The sequence below is a fragment of the Limulus polyphemus genome, unplaced genomic scaffold, assembly GCF_000517525.1.
Source record: "Limulus polyphemus unplaced genomic scaffold, Limulus_polyphemus-2.1.2 Scaffold728, whole genome shotgun sequence".
NCBI lineage: Eukaryota > Metazoa > Arthropoda > Merostomata > Xiphosura > Limulidae > Limulus > Limulus polyphemus.
Genome location: NW_013666338.1, coordinates 176,628 through 195,462, shown reverse-complemented (window position 1 = coordinate 195,462; position 18,835 = coordinate 176,628). Strand labels below are relative to the sequence as shown.

The 18,835-nt window shown below is 34.3% G+C and overlaps 1 protein-coding gene across 6 annotated transcripts in view; it reads left to right on the top strand.

Moving 5' to 3' along the window:
• Positions 1-322: 322 nt before the first annotated feature.
• LOC106460205 (gastrula zinc finger protein XlCGF26.1-like) overlaps positions 323-18,835 on the top strand; it is a 57,951-nt gene continuing 39,438 nt past the window's right edge. Inside the window, exons 1-3 of one of the 6 annotated variants that reach the window (XM_022386866.1) lie at positions 787-1,016; positions 10,116-10,230; positions 18,623-18,681. The gene's annotated coding sequence lies outside the window, so the exon portion shown is untranslated. Of the gene's footprint in view, positions 452-786; positions 1,017-1,071; positions 1,147-1,167; positions 1,279-10,115; positions 10,231-18,622; positions 18,682-18,835 lie in introns of those variants that run through there. The other 5 variants (XM_022386867.1, XM_022386869.1, XM_013919888.2 and 2 more) reach the window with 5 other exon arrangements.

Sequence of the window (18,835 nt, the reverse complement as noted above, 5' to 3'; positions counted from 1 at the left end):
TTTTTACAGGAGCACAATTTGTGGTCAACTTTACACTAGGAAAACCCATGTTGGAAGGCTAAAACTGTAGTGGTACACTGGTACTTCCTTACGACGTAAACACCGACATAGTTACTTTTGTTTATTATTAACGATATATGCTTCCTTATTGTTTTTTGTTGTTTTTTTTTTGCAATTTACCGATCTACTGAAGCTACTAAGATTTGTGTTTTTTTTTCATTTTCTGACCCTGTGGTTACATCATGATAGTAGTAAAGACAGGTTAGCAGCTTAAAAATTAAAAGCAACCTCCCAATGTCATTATGGATTGAAATGAAAAGGATAAAAGTACCAGTACGCGTCCTTGAGAGGTACATGAAGAAAAGGTTTAAACGCGTGAGAGTGATTACTACCACTTCCGTTGAATGTACCAACTTCACCTTATTTTTGGAGCCTGAATAAAATAACTTTGGTATATTTTTATTTATTGGTTTGTAATTCCGTGGAATATATTTGGCGATATTTTTCTTTACGAATAATTATGTTTTTTCGAAACTTTGTATCAATGCAAAGTAAAACTTGGGGTTTTGTGCATATAACTATAAGATCACAAATGTAATAAGCACTTATAAATATAGGTTATCTAGCTTTTTTATGTGCTAATTTGTAATCCCATGAGAATAAACAGTTTTTCTTAATGAATGAACATTGTTTTTTTTTATTGCAAGTTAAACTAGGTTTGCTACATATACGTTCAATCTTGCAACTAAAGCTAAAAATAGTTGACTTGTAGTAGTAGTAGATTGTGTGCTATTACTACTTGGTAGATTCATGAGTTTATATTTTGATTATGAAACTTAACCAAACGAGTTTTACTAACAGTAAAACAGAAAAAATGCTTGGCATTAATAATATTAAATGTTTAATAAACACTACAGTGTCTTCAGGACTTATTTCAGGATTGATTACGAGGATGTTTATTCATAGAGTTAAGATTTAAAAAATCTTGAGCGGAAACTAGGAACAGTGAACGAAACGTAATTACTATAATATTAACTTAAGTAACCTACCGATGTTTTTTAACTTTAAAGTTTAAAGCTTTCGCTGTTTGTATTTTAGAGATTTCCTGTTTGGAGCCAATAATTCTGTTTTTGAAGCTTTGAAAGTGTAAATATTATTTTAGTATTTTGAATTTATAAGATTTGAGACGGAATTAGTTTAATATTATCGAGTTCTACATAAATGGTCGTCACTGACGTAAGAGTTGCAAATATGAAACAATGAAATACTACATACTAGGTAAACTTAGGACTGTAATTTTTATTTTGTTTTGTACACTTGGAAATATTATATTACATTTTAAGTATGTATTGCATGTATTAGTAATACATGAGAGAATCATCCCTGTAGGCTGTATTTTGTAATATTATTAGTATTACATTTATAAGAAACCAAAAAAACTGATTATACAATTTAGGCCTAATGTACATTGTTTTCTACTGTGTATTTTATTTTTAGTCATACTATGTAGATAACAGTTGTTTTAATTGAATTGAAAAGCATGAGATGTACATTTACCCCTTTCCAATTTGTAGTTATAAACTAGTGGTACTAATATATTATTTATGTTAAGTATAGGATGTTGGCAATTTAAAGTCATAAACGTTTAAAATAATCCAAATATTATATTATTATAAGATTTAAGAACAACAAGGGGCCTGCTGGTCCATCAAGGCTGCACCATCCACTAAGATTTTAAAAATAATAATAATGACACCTTCAAAGCCAGTCTTTATCATCTAAATACTTATTAAGCTTTCCCATTAACTTCCTTAGATTTACTACACCCACTTTATATGAAGGTACCCATTCCAAAGGTCAACCACTTTGTTAGAAAAATAAAACTGATTTAGCTGTAGATGACTCCCATCCTGCCAAAATATGTGTGTCCCTTTGTTCTAACATTATGACCACTAAGTATGAGAATAGACTAGATGTACTTTTATGGGGTCCTTGAAAGTGTTCTGTTTCAAGAGTAAATAAAACCAAAATTAATAGTAACAAATATTTTTGTTTCTTGTTTTTCAAGTTCGTATGTCATGCTGTGTTGTATCCTACAGAGTGCATAATTCTTCTTATGATTCATGGTATGCACACGTTTTACTGACGTCATGACAGTATAAATTGCAAAGTGTCCCTTTTGTGATGTCTACTGACTGACAGACAGACAACACTATTGTATCATGGTGTGAGAGGTTAAAACAAGTAGCCCCTCCAGGTGGCCTTTGCCCCCCTCCCCCCTTTTTTGGGAAATAAGGCATCAACACTATGAGAATTCCCTTAACACTGTAGTTTGATTCCCTTTAATTCTTTTTTTTTCAAGAGAAAACAATTTTAGAGATCTTGACCTGTCAGGGATGGCAGTTAGGGCACTCGATTCACAATCTGAGGGTTATGCATTCAAGTCCTGACCCTGAAAATGTTTGTCCCTTCAGCTATGGGGACATTATAAGATGAAGGTCAATCCCACTATTCATTGGTAAAGAGTAACCCAAGAGTTGGTGATGAGTGGTTTTGACTAGCTTTCTTACCTCTAGTCTATCACTTCCAAATTAGAGACATCTAGCACAGATAGGCCTCAAGTAACTTTGCACAGAATTCAAAAACAAATAAACAAACTTAACCTCTCCTCATATGACAACTTTTCCATCTCGAGTATCATCCTAACAGCCCACCTTTGAACTCTTTCTAACAGTTCAGTACTCTTAAAGGAAGGAGCCCAAGAATGAATACAGCATTCCATATGAGGCACAACCAATGACTTATTCAATGAAATTATAATCTTTATAGACTTACATTAAATATTTCTGTAAATATAACTTAAAATCATATTTTTCTTATCACTAGCAACATAATTAACATATCTTCAGAATAATAGCGATAGGTTTAACAATGCATATTCAAGGTACAATTTACCAATTTCTTGGTTATGCTATACATTCTTTAAAAACTATATAGATGTGTGTTCATTGTGGTGAGTAAAAGACAACTAAAGACACCATTCCTATAGAGTTCAGAACTATAAGAAACCTAGTCTTGGTTTTTCTTATTTGTCCTTTTTGTGGGCTATTGATAAGGGGTTGGATTCCTTGAAATCAGTATAACTCATTAAGAAGTGGTAAATTCAATGATAGATTGGACTTCAATTGTATTTTTGGTAGCTTCCCTGTAATAAATAAACTGTATTCCAAAAATTGTTTAATCTCTAACTTCAAGGGAGGTCCAGTTCAATCTACACTTTGGTCAACTTGTGTTATTGGGTTATACTAGTTTTAGTAAACTCCACTCCTCATCAACAACCCTGAACACAAGTTAACCAAAGAGAGATAGCTGGACATGTATCACAGTGAAAAGTATCAAACATATGTTTGAGCTTCCCTGTAGTCTTATCAGTTTAAATTAGAGAAGGCCATGTCCATTAAGAGGGCAGGGAGGCTGTGGAAATGTTGCAGAAACCTGGGGAGTGAATACCAAAAAAAAGAGTTTACAAGATTCTGAAAGTTACACATCAGGTGGCTTAATTTGTACTTATTATGGGTTTGTAATTTGTTGTAGTTTTAAAAAATGCATTATTATAAGATAAAAGTTTTAGGAGACATTTGTTTTCTCTGTGTGATGTCATTTCAACCTAATATTCTAATAATTAAACCATTAGATCTTATATTCTGAGGCTTGGCTATCTTGTGACCTAATCTAACCTGTATAAATATTATTGTAGGACATTTTTTTATATTTTTATAAGATTTTATGATACATTTCAAACTGTGTGAAGCTGGGTGATTAATGGAATTTACTAATTAATTATTCTCAGTGAGACTTGGATATATGGTTATTTTTATGACAATGACTAACTAAGCTGAATAACCTTGATTAATCAAGCATTAATTAGAAATTGTAATAGCAGTATTATATCACTTGGATAGTTGTAATAATTGAGAACAGTAATAATATTAATCACTAATTTTGATTAATTGATTATTTTCATGACAGTCAATTTAATCAAAGTTTGGATTAATTGAATATTTTGCATAACATTAATTAACGTAATTGATGCTCATGGGTTATTGAATTAATTGTCAGACTCAATTATTGTTCCCTGGATGCTTTTGTAAACTTCAAGAAGTTCACTTTTTAGCCTTAAGAAAAAATAACTCAAGAGATATATACATATAACTTTTATATTTCCAAAATAGTCCTTGCAGTCTTAAGAATGTATCTAAATAATTCATTATTCTTTCTTAGATAAAGAGACCAAAACTGAAAAAAAAATGAATAGGTTAATTTTTTTACATTTAATTCTAGAGGATGACCTTTTGAGCTAGCACTCTTCATTACATCACGAAGCTTAGAACAAAAGCATATGTACAAGATTTGACCATTATATGGGCAGCATTTTGAATATAGTTACAAAGTTCCTTGAAAATTGCATTTTTTAAAATAAATGTTATACAAGTGCAGGTCTCGACAATAACACTTGAAGACACTAGAAAATGAATGCTAGTTATTTTTTTCACTACAAGCAAATTCAATATCCTCTAAAATACTAGTAACAAACAATGGTGTTTCTATAGCATGCAGTCTTCAAAGATATTTACACTATAGCATGCAGTCTACACAGATACTATCATCATCACCGTTTTAATGATTCAGTAAAACATAATTTCTTGCTAATTAATTTATATCTAGCCACGTTTTTGTTCAGTAAATAATAATAACTTAATAAGTTGTGTGTTCCAAAAGAGTACATTATATTTAGGTTCCAGTTGTGTTAGTTTTGATTGTTGGAATTTATTTCATTCCAACTATATTTGCCTCAAATTGTTATGTAATGGTGTTTTGTATTTTATTAGTTTAAAAGTGTTATTTATAATAACTGGCACCAATTACAAATAAATGAAAGTTAAAATGGTGATGATGATAGTATCTGTGTAGACCGCACGCTATAGTGTAAATATCTTTTAGATCACGCGTTATAGTAGCACCCAAACAATCTTATAACACCAAATTTGTTATTTTTCTTTAATTGGAGAATGAACATTTCACTTTACAGCTTCTTCAGGAGTCTTCTGCTAAAACACAAACCATAAAAGACTGTACAAAGTTTCAACTGGTTTAGTTAATAAATTCTATTTGAATTTGTATTGTGCATTTCTACAGCATGCATTTGAATACTAAGTAGTAAAGCTTTTGTTGAAAGAATTTTATTGTTGAAATAATAAACTGCTATTTGTAGTAAACAAAATTTCTATCTATATTACAGATTGAGATGAAAGTTAAGATAAAAAAATAAAATACATAACTATAAATGTCATCCTATGTCCCTTATCATTTGTGTTCACAGTTGTTTGATGAAAAAGATTTATTAAGTTTTCTGTCAGTGTACTTTGTGGCTTTATTAAGGATTTGTACAGAGAATGGTTGATGTATACCAGTTGTTATTTGTACACGATTAGTTAAAAACATGATCTGCAGTTGTGCTTTTTTTCATACTTTTGTTTATGAACAGAGTCCATATGTTCTCCTATCCTTGTGTGTAGGGTTCTTCTGGTTTCTTAAATTGTATATACGGTGGCAGATGTCACATGTTAGTTAGTAAACAACATTGGAGACAAAAACATCCATCTTTAAATTGCAAACACATTTTTGTAAGACAGATGGCTTTATTACATTCTAGGGTAGTGTACTGAGATTTTGTAAGTTAGCTTTTGAGGGTTGGACCAGGCCCTTCTATAACTGTAATCAGCAGTTCAGGTTTTCTAATGACAGTTTCTATTGTCTTGGAGATAGCTTCATCAGTTAGAGATTCTGTAAAAGCAGTCTTTTTTTTTGTATGTGTTACATTTATAATTTTTTTTTACCTCTTAGTCTGTTATTTTCATGTTTGAGGTGTGATGCTAAATTTTGCATGTCATGATCCTTCAAAATTTGTTTGATGTAAGAAAGTTGGATTTTCATTGCTCAAAAGTAGTGATTTTAGTTCAGTGTGTTGTTTTTTTTTGCTATAATTACAATCAATTTATTTTTTAATAATTGCATCATTTTTAGAAACATTTTGATGATGGAAGTTAAGTTAATAAAAAGAGGTTTTCTAATTAGTTTGTGAAACAAGGTAGATTGTATAGCTTCATCATTATCGATCCTTAAGGTAACTTCAAGAATATCTTTACTCTTCTTGTCAATCGATTGATTCAGGGTGAATTGGATGTTACGGTCTATGGAATTTAGAAAGAAAGAAGGCCATGGTTCCATAGTCCAAACATGTCATCAATGCATCTAAGCCAGAGATCAGGGCTGGTGTTGTTATCTTGATACCACTTTTCAAGTACTGTTGTTTCAACCATTTACATAAGTATTACAGCATAAATAACAGTTACTTTAATACCCATTGTGATGCCACTTAGTTGGAGCTTTAGTTTGTTGTCAAAATGAAAATATGTATTGTGAAGAATGAAATGTAAGATTTCTCTAACATTATCTATTGTCTGTACATCTGTACATCTCCAGTCTGTACATCTCCATATTGTTTATATGATTCGATGTGAATGTACATACTGCGTTGATGCCATTGTCTGTCTGTTTAGATGGGTAGAGATCTAGAATGTCTAATGTAAAGAGTATTCTTGTGTTTTTTATTATGTGAGATACATCTTTGATTTGTGATAGAAGGTCTTGTGTATTATTCAAGTGTGCTGGAATATAATTTGGCATTACAACTGTGTGCATAAATGAGACCAGACTTTCAGTGGCACTGACATAAGCTGAGACTATGAGTCTTTGTGGTTTATCCAATTATGTTCTTTTGGTAAACTGTATATTTCTGGAATATGGTTATTAGAGGGTTTAAGTTCATCTAGAAGCTTCTTAGGGAGGTTACTTGTTTTTATAATTCCATAAGTAATCTCTCTAGCTTTCATATCAGTTTTTTTTTTTTATGAGGTCACTGTTATATATTTGAAATTTGTTCTTGTCTTTAAGGTGGTCAAATATATTTTTTTCTTAAATGTTTATGCTTATAAATACAAAACCTCTGTATTTGTCTGATTCTTTGATGAGGATGTTATCTTTTTTTAAGCTTCTTAAAGGCTTATTGTTCTTGGGGATGTAAGTTAGACTGGACCTGATAATGTTTGTCTTTGCAAAATATTTCTGACCTTTTTCCTCACATCTGCTATATTTGTTTCAAAGGTTTTGTTATAAGGTCATTTATTACTAGTATTAAAATGTCCTTTATACACCAATATGAACTAAGAAATTAAATAATACTCTCTAAAAGTAATGTCACTGTGTGTCATAACTGTTTTATGTTAATAAATGTGTATATATATCCTATTTATTTCTATAAACCTTCTGTGTCGTGTTTCATTTTCAAATCTTTTTGAATACCAAAACTCAACTGAATTACATGTAACAGTGTTTTTATTTTAATTACTTCATAAACGTTAAGTGAAACTTGATTTGGGTTGAAATGTGTAGTTATGCCATGAGTGTTTGGATTAAAAGAGCTTGCAGTACCTCACTGCTAATGGCCACTCTATAATACAAAAAATGATTTTATTGTTAAAGATAAATGTTAAAATGCTAAAATCTTGTGAAGAATTAGAAGCTAATAGGCTTAACATTTGTGTTAAACATGGACAAGTTAAGAGGAATGTGGAAAAAAGCATGAGCAATTTATATTTTTATTATTATGTCAAATGAGCAACAACTTGGGACAGTATTTCCAACCACAGTATACAGATGTACATTGCTCTCTTGTGTTCTAGAAACCTTTCAAAGAAACGATATCTTGAATTCCACCTTGTTGTGTGCAAATTTTTTTGAGGTATATATTTGTTAAAGCATTTATGTAGATACTAATTTTAAATATACTAGAGACAAGTGGTAAAAGTGACTTAATCTTTTTATAGTGTTATGAGATCAGTGTTATGATAACAAGCTGTAATGTGCAGAAGAAACATGATTCATGTGATAATTTAGCACTATTAAAGCTTTACATAATATTTGAAGAAACAAGTGTTTTGCTTGGTACTTTGTATTATGTCTGTATAGGTGTTTCATGAGAAAAACCAGTGATTCATGAATTTGCACATCCAAGTTATGTGGGTGTTTAAAGTGATGCATTATGACAGGGAAATAGCAAGAAAACATTTATTTTTTAATGTTACGATTATTTGCAGTATATTAATAAAGTTATGATTTTATCAAAGCCATAAAAAAAAAGTACACAACACTAATATGTTCAAAAGGTTTGTTTTAATTTTGATTTTCTTACTTGCTTTCTACAAGATTCTTGTCCGAACTCTCAGAATTTTCATGCATGTTCTCTCTTCTCTTTCTACAGTTTGTATCCATTAATATCTGACTTCCCATAACTGAAACATTTTCAATTCAACTTTATTTCCATTGGTTGCCATCTTCTCTGTTTGCTTCGTGAATGATCACAACAAACTAAAGATCTTTTACTATGCTGGTTAATGCATTTTCTTAGATAATATGTTTCTGCTTTCCTCAGGAGTATGTAAAAGTATAATGTGATGTGTTACTGAATATAGCCTTTCACGAGTAAAACAAATAGCATGTGTAATTAGATTTGCACACGTGCTTATGCGTGAATGTGTGACCACACACGTCAAACTGAAAGGACCATAGACTTTGATTCTTTTATTGTTTCATCAGTAACACAGCTGGTTGTCCAGTACAATAATTTCAGTGATTATAGTACATAACTTTTAATTATGGTGATCGTTAATGTCGCATAGTTTGTATTAGTTTTGTTTGGTAGCATTCCTGAGCAGTTTGTGTGGTGATTACCTTCAAACATGAGACCACTCTCATCTTGAATCTTAGATCCAATAGACTTTTAAGTTTACTGCAAAATCTTGTAATCTTTAGTATGCATTGTTTCAGGTGATTACACTCTGTGGTAGGAGAATATTGACCATGATTATGAATTTCTAATGTGTGTATATACAAAATATGGCAAGTTTTTAGTGAAATGTATAAGTGTTGCATACAAAATAATCATATATGTTACAAAAGTATTTGTACTTGAGATATGTCTGTGAATTGACATCAATCTGATTCTGACAAATTGTAGTGCAAGGTGATATCCATGTGAAGAATAAAAAAAAAAAAACTTTTTTTTTTGTCATTCATAAAGTTTGCATATTGTATTTGCGTAACCTCCAAAATGCATATCTACAGTTTTTTCAGTGTCTCTATATATCTTTTTTTTGGTATTTACTCCCTTCTACCATGAACTGTTGCCAAATCAACATTGTAGAATAAAATGAATATCAAACACATATTTGTTGAATGGTACTTTGTAAAGGGTTGTGGCATGTACACTTTGACTCCCACTCCTGCACATAGGATTAACATGCCACAAAGTTTGCACGTCACTTTAAAATTGCTGGTTACTTCAAAATAATCCCATTCAGGATTCATTTTGCATTTTAAATCTCTCATGATCATCAGTCAGTACAGATGTTATCACAGAATCCCTCTTCATACCACTGAGTGCACCTGCAAGTAACAGGTGTGTACATGGCTTGTTTACTGACTGTTGCTAAGACAAGACCTGCTCACATCACACAACTTGCATATATTTTAGGACATACTAATTTAAATAAACATTAGACCTGTTAACTCAAGACCAGTGTTCATAGAATATCTTTTTGACATAGAAAAATACTGTTAGCATTTGTAGACACCAGTTAGTACCAACACAGTTATATGTATCCATCTGGAGTGGTTATATAATCCTTTTGTTGAAGTATTGTTGCTGCATCACACTTGCTTTGTAATTTGTACACTTTTTCAAAAATGTTCATATTTAGTTCAAAATTAGTTGTACCATGCCCCATAGTTTCTAGCAGCCTGGGACAATAATGATGTTTTCTTAATAGATATGTAAATTATGTTGATATTAATTATGTATCTCATGTCCAGCCAAAACATTATTATATGTTATATCTCTACCATTTAAATGTCGAAAAATGATGAAGAATGCCTGTAATAGCAAATACTAAATATTTTCAACATAGTCTCACCAAATTATCAACTTATTTATCTAGCTCAGATCTTTTCTTCAAGAAAAAGACTGCATTGGAATAATGACTTTTGTTCTTCAAGTTTAACACTGTGTTGTTTGAAACTGAAATTTGGTAGTTTGAATCTTTACAATACAATGTAAGTAGTATTCAACAGTGTATCACTATTTTGTAATGCTAAGTAAGATATATTTTAAGAAAGCTAGAAATAAAAATTCTGTCATTAAAACTGTGAAATAATTATATATAAAATGTTATATTATTAAAAGTGTTTTGTTTCTCTGAACATTGGCATTTGTATTTTGTAAAATATAGCCCTCTATATTAGAATTTAAAAAAATCTATCATGCTTCAGATTTAATACACCTTATTATTATAGTTACGTTTTACCTCTTAAGACTTCAAAAATCTGTACTCAAATGGTTTGTTTTCAAGATGTATTTTAAATACATCATGCAGTTCGTAATAAAAACATAATTTTTGCCTGTCATAAAGAACTGTTTCTGAATACATAACAGTGAGATCGTGATTAAGGTTTACATTCCTAAATTGGAATACAATGTATTATTGCTTACTTTAGAACAAAATCTATGCAAGGTCACTGTAGAAAAATAAATAATTTTGGACATGCTTTTTTTCAGTTACAACTATATTTATAATGTATTCACTAAGTAAACAGAAATGATAATGTATATTGAATTATGAAATATTTAAAATACCATAATGGCCTGATTATAGGGTAATCTCAAATATAAGGTGATCCCCATTTTCAGAAACCATGGGAAAGAAAAAAACTGAGTCTCATAACATCCTTTTTTAGGTCTGCAAAATCAGCACTATAACTGAATAGCCTGCAGGTGGATTAGTTGCAAGAATTAGCAATGACCTTGAGTAAACATCTGGTGTGCACGTGTAGATGGATGCTATCTGGACATTCAGGAATGTGATAGGCTAGAGTAGGGAGAAGGCGCCTGTGGTCAGTTGTGATTATAAGGCAACTATGAATTTTACAGCCTAATTATTATTCAGAAAACATTTCCTTATAATTGGGTCAATACAGTATTAAAGATGTACTAATCAATGCTTTAATTAGTTTACATCCTGGCATATCATATACTGAGAATTGTCCTCAGAACATCAGTGTTTTGATCCATGTCAGTAAAAAAAAAAACTGCCTCATACATCTTTGCCTAAAAGTTTGCTATTCAAGTGTGCACTTATGAAACTTCATTCACTCCTGTTTGATTCTGGTTGATTTGCTTTGCCTTTTAGCTGGATCTACTGTATCAGTACAGCATCTTCAATTTAATTACATGTATTCCAGGAGCAGGATGAAGAGTGAGTGCTCTTGATTTAATTGGGAATAGCTGCCAAATTTTTATCTTTCTTTGAGTTATAAGCACTTGAATAGATACAAATACAGCTATGTTTAGAGCAGACTATTTGTGCATAGAAGTCACAAGGATTTTCCAATATGGTACCTTACCTCCTCTCAAATACGTAGCTATTATTCTTCAATGCTGCCCTCTATATTCAAAATTTTTTTTCAGATGCCACAAGCCTTGCGATTCCATATACCCCATGATCATTGTGGTTCAACTTCATCTCGCATTTAGATCATCATGTGACAACCCTCCACCAATAGGAGTGTGACACCCTCCTGATGCACGACTCCCTCTATTCTACCAAACTATTACTTCTCCTTAGGCAGTGTTCTAGTGCAGACGTTTTTTGATTGTACTCTCTTCACGTGTTTGCTCTTTTTTTTCCTCCAATTCTTATCACGACATTATGAATTCCAAAGTTCATGTTACCTACTTACAGCACATTTACACAGTCTTCAGGTCAGGGAAACTCAACTGAGGAATTTTTGGCTTTCACTTGTCAGGAAATTGATCATCATGTGAGTCGATCTTCTTCTCCAAATATTGCTAGACTTCCTCCTGAATCTGCTGAACCTGTTCATGATGATGAGGATTTTGACAGCTTTTTATCTCCACCTTACTATGCCATGCCTTCCCAAGCCTTTATTGCAGAATTTGCTAGGCCTAACTCAGCATTTTTAGACATGAGTTTTCAGGTGTGTTCCATTTTATTAATTTCCCACAATGTTTTACAATCCCATTCCTTTCTTATTACATTACATCCTTCCTCACAGTATTTTGTTTTCCCTCCATCTCCTGATATCAGGGTTCATGCTGAGCATTTTGTTTCTCAGTTGCAAGTGGGTGCTAGTATGCCTCATCCTCCACTGGCCTTGGATTGTTTTCCCTTGACTTACCATCAGGCAGATTACCCTTTTCTTGATTCTCAGCAGTCAGAATCACTTTTGTCTGTATGGGAGGCTGACTCTGACAATCCTATCCATTTATTCCATACTCTTACAGTACTTTTCCACAATGCATCTCCTTTTTGAGGTACTCCACTGTAATCCTGAGGGATTTTGGGGGATCCATTCTCCCTCATAACCTTCATATTGGCACGATTATCCTCTTTGTCTCTCTCCTTTCACACATCATTTCTTTGCTGTTGGGATCTTGTGGGGAGGGATGCTGTCCTGTCCCAGTTTGGTTTACTATCCACTTATCTTTGAGACTTGCAGATGGCTCCTTTTCTTCATTGGTCTGTTTTGGGGGATATTCCTGAGAATTTGGAATCTGTGAGGCAACATTCGACCCTTTCATCCTGGGTTGCTCACTTGTCTTATTCTAAGCCCTTGCAATCCTCTGTTACTGTTCCACATCCTGCACCCTCCTGTTATTTACCTGTTCCTATCATTAGGTGTTCCACCATTTGTCATATTTTATTATGTAGGTTTCATCAGTGCCAGCAGTAGTGGTGACTATCCTGTGGGTTCTGGTCTGGTAGTGGCTCAGTTGGCCAATTTTGTTACCCTATGGCAGGAATTCACTGCTGATCCTTGGGTTATCCGAAGGTTTTGTTCGAAGGGCTCTTCATCCATTCCCCCTCCTCTCCCATTGTCTCCAGTACCCGTATCCTTTCTGTTACTTCTGCAACTTGCTACCAGTTGATGTCTGTCTGAGGCAGTACATTCTCTTCTATTACAGAGAGCTATCAAGCTTGTCAGCCATCATTTCTCAAGTATTTACTCCAGGTTGTTTGTGGTGCCCAAGGAAACTGGGGGATGGCATTTTGTTATCAATCTATCCCATCTCAACTGATTTTTGGATCTTCCCCATTTTACCATGGAGTGTAAAAACACTAAGGTGGGCTATTTTTCCAGGACTGTGGATGACCAAATGGGCATCTTGAATGCTTATCTCCATATTCCTTTTTCTCTTCAGTTAAGATGTTATCCTTGGTTTGTCCACCAAAAGGTTGTGTATCACTTTTATACCTTGCACTTTGGGGGTTGTGCTAGAACCATTACTGGCTTTTGTTAGCCCATTCCAAACTAGTCATTCACAACACACTTATCTACTTTTGACACATAGGTGTTTTTTTTTTTCAACACCCACCTCAGTATGGCCCAACCTTCTCCTCTTCAACTGTGTTTGATGGAGCTTTCAGTTTTTTCTCCATGCTTTTGCTGCTCCCTCTCTTCCTGCTTACTAGGTTCTATTGCTTAGAGGTCATACTATCTCAACATCTTGGAGCTTGTGGCAGTACAACATGATTTAGATCACTTTATTCTCTTTGTAAGGAATGATCCATTCCAAAAATTCTATGGCGGTGGCTTGTATCAATCATCAAAGGGGCACCTGTTCTCGTTTCTTTTGAGGTCAAACCTTGGATCTTCTTTTTGGGCCTACACATTTGTGATGTGTCTCCTTGTGTGTCATGTTCCAGATTCTTTCAACTTTATAGCAGATTGCCTTTTCAGACAAAATTTATTCCATTAAGTGGCCTCTAGTTCATCAGGTTTTCCAGTGGCTATGCTCCCAGTAGGGTATTTCTCATCTGAAAGCATTTTCCACTTTCCTCAATCCTAAGTTACCTATTTTTTCGTCTCTGATTATTCATCCACATGTCCTAGCTGTCGATGCATTTAGCCAGGACTGGACCAAGCAGTACCTCTATGTTTATCCTCTCATGCAACTTATTCTCCAGTTGATTTTAATCATCCATGCCACTCCATGTCAGGTCCTTCTGATTGCTTCTTACTGGCTGAAACAACCATGGTATTCTCGTCTACTTTGGCTCCAAACTGCCTCTTCCTTAGTTATTCCTTTCACTCTATCCCTTCTGTATCAACCTCATTCACCAGTAATTCATCCCACTTTTCCTACCCTTTATCTTTGTGCCTAGCATTTATCAGGTTCTTTGTGAGAAGATCTGGATTGTCTCAGTGAATCACTTCCTTTTTAGCATGTTCCATTCGCCCTTCCTCATTAGCACTCTATCATTGTGAATGGAATGTCTTCCGCCATTGGTCCTTGAGTTGTGGTTTTCCCCTTCTCAACCCACAGTTTCTCTTATTATGGTTTGGTTATGAAGCATTCTTATCATACATCTTCCATTTTTCTCAGTACTATTTAGTGTTTACCTCCCCTACCCTCTCCCTTTTGTTGTGTACCCTCCGAATTCATAAACCTCCTCATTGGGTGGGTTCTTCACTGCCTTACTCTATCTTTGTTTGAACCTTTGTCCTCTTGTTCTTAGTTTCATTTGTCACTTATGACTTATTTCTTACTCCTGTTAGATTGTGGGCATCATCGGTCTGATATATATGCCATCGACATTTCACACACTCTATACCATTCCACCTATATTCTCAGTTATCCGGATAGATATTTCCTTCCCACAACTTCCATGGCTCATGAGGGGAATTCTTCCTTCTTGACGATTTTGCTTTCTTCCATCTCTCACATTTAATCCCAGTGTGATCTGGATAGTCTTCTATGTCCCATACATGCTCTTCTTTGTTACATTGCTTGAATAGCTTCCTTCCATGGTTCCCCTTCCCACCCTTTCATTCCTTGGCAAATTCCACTGTTTGTGACCTATCTCCTTCCTTCCTTACCAATTGGATTTGGCTTTTGATTTGATTGGCTTATTCATCCTTGTCTTCTTCTTCCTGAACTGTGTTCCAGGTGTTGTCGCATCAGATCAGGCACCTTACCTTTTTCCTGGCATCTCACCTCTGTCACACGTTGGTGGAAATTTTTCAGTTGGGCTTGTGGATTACACCTCATACATTCATCTCCCACTATCTTCGTTGGGTAGCTGTTTATTCTTCATCAGGGTATCACCTTCCACTTGTTGCCATCCTATGAATTTGGATGAAGCTGTGACTGGGTACATTTTCTTTTTAATATACATTTTAATTTCTTTCAGTGGCATGTTCTTTTTTCAATAAGGATCCCACTCTGTGGTGAGCATTGCCTATCCAGGTATATTTAATATATCTCAAATCCATACTGTATGCCCATGATGAAATCATAAAACACAATATACCCATAGCAAATAATAATAATGCACAATGTTGACATGAGGTGTTCCACAAGATCACTGGTAGGTTTTTTCATTGTGATATATTTGCTTCATTAATGTGCCCATTCCGGACTGTACTAACCCATATGTACATGGGTAAAGAAGAAGGGGATAGCTGCCCATCCCTGCCATCCTTTCAGTTGAATAAATCAGGGGTGGTCTGCTTTTCAAAATAGTTTTTATGATTACCTGTTGCACTGTCTCTGGTATTTCTCTGGACTCTCCACTGCATTTTATCCCCCCTTGTTCTAGTGGAGTATAAGAGTCCTTGCCACTTTCCAGTTCCAAGTCACTGGGATGGTGGACCATGGAGGTATTCTCTTGAATGTGATCATACAATAATAAACAAAAACTTAAAAATCCATTCAGTATAGAGTAGGGTGGTGGTGTTCTGCTGGTGTAGATAGTGTGTGTGGTTCTCCAATAGTGTGCTCCATCTCTGTATGATGGGCTCTGACTGTTCATGTTGTGCCCAGCTTCTGTACAGTTCTATCCAGAGGGTGTGGTTAAGGCAATTCACTTTTGTGCGGTGGGACCTGGAATTTGCAATGCCCTCCAATTTTGTATGGTCCTCTCCAAGGGGATGATGTTGCACATGTCTACTAATAGATATGCTTCATCTCAGTGTGGTGGATCCAGGAGGTTGATATTGTGCATGGATTCTGTGAAGTTCTATCTGGATGCAATCTGCTTCCATGCTGTAGGACACAGAGGTTGCTATGGCTCTCCAACCTTTGTGCAGTCCTATCCGGGATATGATTTTGCTTTGGAGTTTATTTGTCACATTGCAATTAACCCCTTTGATTGGGATCCCTCATCTTATCATCACATGGATATCAGTTCCTGATGGCTGGATTTGGATTTAGAGCAGGACCAATCAACATAAGTCCTTACACGTGTTTCTTGTATTTCCTCTTCCTCACTCAATTTGCATCATTATTAACAACTCCATTAGGTTGGGTCCCAAAGGTGGATGTTGTGCTATCTTCTGTGCTGTTCTATCCAGAGGGTGAGATAGTTATATTTTTAATTGCAGGCCATCCACTTTTTGTTTGAGGTTGGACCAGGGGGATGGTTTTCTGCTCAGACGTCTGTGCAGTCTTATCTGGAGGATAATGTTGAATCAGGTGATGGTTCTCCCTATTGCGCACCACCTCAAGGAGTTTTGTGGATGATGTTGCACAGTGGAGTGCCAGTCTGTTTGAGTTTGATGTGACCTGCCACATGGGTACATCTCTTATTGCCATCATTCAGATGTTGGGTTCCTGGATGTATGGGTAGTTGTGGATTTATGCACATGTACCCAGTTTGTAGATTGGTTTGCACAGTATATACTTCAGATTTACTGGACTTCTGGTGAAGACAATGTGGACCCTCATCCTACCATGGATTGGAGGTTATATTCCTGATACTGATTGGAGTTGATCTGCTATGTAAGGTTTGTTGTGGCCTAGCCACTCTACACCTTGGAGCACATCCATTTTAGCTTTCCCCACATTACTGTCTGTAGATGTTTCTTCTATGATCTTTCTTCAATGGGATTGAGATTACGATATACTATGGTCCGGATTCCAGTCCAACCATTTTTCACTCCCTTTCTTCTGCCCATGTATACAACATCTCTTTCCACACTGGGAGTAGGGTATACCTGGTACAGAAGTGGTGTGGTCTCCCACATATGATCCTCTACTATGGAGATCACAATATTGGAGTGTTCTTTGGACACTTTCAAAGGAGGCTTATTTCTATCCCTTGCACCAGTCCCTCCACCTATTCAATGTGGGATTCTATCTATATATGTGAGAGGAGGTAATGTACCATATCGGAAGCTGTAATGTTTCCTATACTGAAAATGTATTTCCGAAAGGTACATACTTTCTCACACACTTCTCATTCTTCCTCCCCACTGAAAACTGGTGCTTCTTTTTCTGCCTAAACTCAAAGCAATGTTTAGTATAATTGAATAGAGGGAGTCGCGTGTGTCAGGAGGGTGTGTCACACTCCTGTTGGTGGAGAGTTGTCGCATGATGATTTAGATGCGAGACGCAGTTAAACCATGATTATCATGGGATATGTGGGAGGGCAAAGCTTATGGCATGCGAAAAACATTTTTAGCTTATAGAAGGCAGCACTGAATGAGAATAGCTATATATGTGAGGTGAGGTAAGTACCTATTGGAAATACATTTTCAGTATAGGAAAAAAGGAAAATTATAACTTCTGATCATTATAAGGTATTTACTTCATGTGTATTCATTTTTGGCAGTCATTATGTATTGAGTTAATTTTTTAATTAAATCAAATTTGGCTTTTTAAGAAGCTTATGTTGTCAAAAGCTTCTTAACCCTATCATTATGGGTAGCTAGGGGTCGTAGGTCATGTCATCACGTTTGTAGACTTACATTCAAAATGTTATTGAACTATTATTTTATGAATGTATGTTAATAAACTTAGTATCAAATTTTAGTATTATATGTTAGTTAATTTTTTAATTTGAAAGTAAATATAAAACAAAATGGCTAAATCTCGATTTTTGTGTGTGACACTGGTACGTCATTTTCTGGGTATGGTCAAATTAAATTTTATGACACCCGCAATACAGTATCTATAGTTTTATACAAATTTCTGATATTGGTAAGCTAGAATATAAAATAAGAACCTCCTCCATTTCTATTTGCTGAGATATCATGATATTTATTGAATCCACCATGTTGGCTCTGCTCACCACTTCATCATATGAGAAGACTTGTTTATCTATGCCTGCCTTTTTATATCTATAAGTTTATAACCAGTCGAAAGCTCTACATTTCCTCTACGAAATTCTGTTAGTATTTGTAAGTTATTTACAAGAAAAAAGCTCTTATATTGTTGGAGAGTTTGAAGTGTTATGATCAATGCTATTTTCCGAACAGAAATTATATTTTTTTAGACCCAAATAAGTATAGTTAGGAAGCTTGGAAAATTGCAATAGGTTTTTGTGGTATCAATATAGTCATTTATAGCTTTTGATATTCAAAAATGTACATATAAAGGCTACAAAAATAATTTTTTCTACATCGACATGTGAATTTGAACAAGGGTTACGACGAGGGTTAGCAAGTATGACTCACGAGTGCAAAAGAGAACTTCAAAACATTGTAAGTGGTGGAGATCATTCTTTTCCAAATATTTTTTATTCACTGTTCTATGTTCAAGAAAAATAACTGAAATCTAAATATTTATTTGTAAATAGTAATAATGTATATATATATATATATACACACACACACACACACACACACACACACACAC